The 4,030-nt window shown below is 37.7% G+C and overlaps 1 long non-coding RNA gene across 1 annotated transcript; it reads left to right on the top strand.

The window, feature by feature from the left end:
- Positions 1–397: 397 nt before the first annotated feature.
- Positions 398–4,030, top strand: LOC132533343 (uncharacterized). Its single transcript, XR_009545218.1, has 2 exons — positions 398–583; positions 3,551–4,030. It is a non-coding gene; the product is annotated as an uncharacterized LOC132533343 (long non-coding RNA).

The following is a 4,030-nucleotide window of genomic DNA, read 5'->3' on the forward strand; positions in this document are numbered from 1 at the left end:
AGAAGGATTTTCAACTTGTGTGACCACTTTTCTATTTGTAAATACTGGAAATCTCTTATCAGGGACAGTGGATTAACCATTAATAAGAAAAACACAGGCTGTTTCTCAACTTCTACAATTCCCTCACTGAACTTGGCCAATCACAGGTATGTAACCCAGTGCCCAGTGAACCATCCTAATATTCTACCAGGTTAGATGTTGAAAGTAATCATCTCAACTGTTTTAAAAGTCAGATTAAACATATCCTCATAAATACTCATGGCATGCACACATGCTCCATGCATAAATAGCAATGTCTTCACTAGCATAATAAAAGTTTCTTTCAGCTCTTTCTCTGTAGAGTTTGCTATTTAAGAGTCACACCACAGATTCTTTGTGACCTAAATTCACAGGAAGCTTCCCGAGCATTCTTGCAAGTCCTGTGGCTTGGATCTCGCAGCTGGGAAGAAACAGTCTCTTGAATACAAATGGCAACACTGCATTTCTCAAGCAGCTTCCACCCAAGGGTAGCAAACACCATGCAGTTTACATTTTGTACTGTTGCTTTTTGTGTTTGGAGGAAAAGATGAGAAGTGTTCTTGCTGTGAGTTCTTTTGGCTTAATTTGGTGGTGATGGTGTATGGGGGGAGGGTGGAACAGCTCTTCCACGATACCTTATGGCATTAAAAAGCTTGGCTTTGATTTTGCTTCCCAGGAATAGTGAATACCTATACAAGGTTATGCCTAAATTGTAAAAATAAAGAAATTGAAGAAATTATTCTAATTTGTATGAAGTTTCTGCTGTTCAGCTTTCAGCACAATGTAATATGTGTTGCTAGCAGCAGTGGGTTGGATCCTCTGCTATTAATGGAGACCAGAAAAGAACATTAAGAGAAAGGACAACAGAGCTTAACTATAGTGGGAGGATGTGACTATATTTACAGTGCTAGGGTGGAACATATTTCAAGTTTTCACACAAAGAATGTTTTCTTTCTGCTTCTAACATGCCACTAACACTAGATGGACAAGTTCTGAAGACTCACAGAGAGATTTGTTGCCAAATTGTAAATTCAAACTTACATGTCATGAATTTCATCACTCTATTTATCATTCTACCAGAATAGCCCCTGCTACAGAACATCTTTTGCTGGCATAATCACACTGAGCACAAAGCATCTACAGAATTTTATGGGATGAAAGAATGGATATCACATTATTTTTGTTCTTTAACTTTTTGCATTTAAAATAATCATGCATATTCAGGAAGTTATCAGTGATATAGACAAAAAGCTTCTTGCCTGGTTTTGATTTATAAAATTTATACTGAGACACTGGTCATCAATAGTAGACGGATGGGTTGTGATTTTTGTGAAGGTAATCTTTCCTCCCTGATAGCTATGATTTGACCCATAGTACACATCATGACATTTTAGAGGTGTCACACACACACAAGAAAGAACTTAGAGATAATATTGTCTAAACTTCCTGCTTTTACAAAAATAAAAAATAAGAAAATATATTAGTTGACCAGGGTATAATGTCAAAACTAGGAACAAAGTCAATGTTTCCTGATTCATATTTAATTTTTGACCTATGACACTGTATTAAGTGTTATAGATTATTTCTCCCTAAATGCATGTTTTTGTTTTTTTTTTGCAGTTTACTTGGGAGGAAAATAAAGCAAGTCTAGGTTAATGTGTGGATAAGGGTCTAGAATTAAAAAAAAAAAACTTTGTATCTGTTATGGTGGCATATTTTCTGATTGTATCTAGGGGAGAACTCTGGTTATCAGGTGTAGTTAGCAAACCATCACAAAACTTAGTTAAGTGAAAACAATAGTGCTACCTAACTAGATTTCACTATTTTGAAAGACAAGAATTAAGTCCAGTTTCAGCAAAATGACTCTTCAGTGTCACATGGTGTTAACTAGGATTACTTAATAGTATTTAACAAGCTGCTGGCCTGGTTTGGAGGGTGCTTCACTCATTTGTTTGGTGACTTGATGGGAACAAGTGTGAGTTTAGGCTCAGTTGGTCTCTCTCCCTCCTCGTTAAGTCATGGGGAATCTCAATATATTGTCTTCTTATATGGTAGGTATCATTTCTGGTAATTTAGGGATCAAAAATTGGGATAAGTTAATTATGTCTTTTAAAGACCAGACTAATTACTATCCCAGTGTTCTTTCTTTCACTCTCCATTCATCAGTGCAGTCATAGGAAACAAACTTGAAAGAGTAAGAACTGTCCCACCTTATAGTACAGGAATCTCAAAGATTCTGTTGCCATATTTTACCTGCAGCAGCCCATTCCCTAAACCATTATTTATATTATTTCACATACAAAATGTACTTTCTTCCTCCCATACAATCAAGAATTTCATTCCACTATAGCAACAAATTGGCCCAAGATGGAGACAAAGAATCTTGTATTTAAAATCACCTTCATTTATTTTTTCCCCTTTTGTTGCCCTTGTTGTTTTTTGTCATTATTGTTATTATCATTACTGTCATTGTTGTTGGATAGGACAGAGAGAAATCAGAGGGGAAGACAGAGATAGGGAGAGAAAGATAGACACCTGCAGACCTGCTTCACTACCTGTGAAGTGAATCGCCTGCAGGCGGGGAGCCGGGGGCTCGAACCGGGATCGTGATGCCGGTCCTTGTGTTTCATGCCATGTGTGCTTAACCTACTGTGCCACCGCCTGGCTCCCTAAAATCCTCTTCAAATACAGATAAGATTAGTCAGATGTGACTCTCTATAAACTAATGACACAAGTTATCTGTTCTATATTTCATATATGTTGATAATGCTGATACAACCACAGAAGACATTTAGGTTCAAAAGCAGGGAGGATGAAAAGGTTGACATAAGAAGTGACTTATCCACAGCAGTTCTGAAATGCAAACTAGATGCACACAATAAATTCCTTGATTAGGCTTTTTTACTTAATTAGTTCTAGGGTAGAACTCAGGTACTGGTAGTTTGTATTGGTCCAGGTAATTCTTATTAGTAGTCAGAGTTATAATCGATGACCAAGGGAGTTCATCTGACACCTTTAATGTGAAATAAAGAAAATATTTGCTTTTGAGGTTTATGTAAGATTTCATTTGAGTATCCTGAGTCTTCTACTAATATGTAAATTAGCAGCCTGGAATGTTCCCAACTGTGACCACAAAACTTGAGCTCAGACCTACAGGGATGCAGAGTTACACAGGCTCCTGTGCTGAATATGGGCCCCAGATCAAATCGATGGGGTTTACAGTTAACAATATTTGTAGACTTTTCCCATATTTTGGCGCTACTCTCTTCCCTGACTCAGCTGTCTAGACCTTTTTCCAATATGACACCGTCTCCCCAGACAATAACCTGAGTCCACCTGCATATTAGAAGTCAGGCTCAGGCAAAAACTACTAAAGTCATGGGCCCCATGGAATATACCTAAAAATAGACTTAATGTTTTTTTTTTTTTTTTCCAAAATGGAGACAACCAAATTTTCACCTGCAATATTCTTGCCTTTGGGTTCATGACTAGTCAACAATTTGTTCTGTTTTTTATCTTAACTCATTTTCAGCCACCAGGTTCCAGATAACATCATGATGCCAACCTGACTTCCCTAAGCAGACATGTGCCCTAGAGCCTCACCTCCCCAGATCCCTGCCCCCCTTGGAAAAAAAAGAGACAGGCTGGGAGTATGGATCGACCTGCCAATGCTCATGTTCAGCGGAGAAGCAATTACAGAAGCCAGACCTTCCACCCTCTGCATCCCACAATGACCTTGGGTCCATACTCCCAGAGGGTTAAAGAATAGAAGAGCTATCAGGGCCTCCTGATACGGATACAGAGTTCTAGTGGTGTAAATTGTGTGGTAGTGTACCCCTCTTATCCTATAATCTTCTCAATATTTCCATTTTATAAATAAAATTATATTAAAAATGTAAATTAATGTTTTTGCCCACACTTACTAAGCTCCCACTCCTTTCAATCTTCCCAAATAATTATTAAGCCACTAACAGTTGAACTCCATTAGATATATAACTCTTTGTGAAAACAA

Source organism: Erinaceus europaeus, chromosome 16 (assembly GCF_950295315.1).
Source record: "Erinaceus europaeus chromosome 16, mEriEur2.1, whole genome shotgun sequence".
Taxonomy (NCBI): domain Eukaryota; kingdom Metazoa; phylum Chordata; class Mammalia; order Eulipotyphla; family Erinaceidae; genus Erinaceus; species Erinaceus europaeus.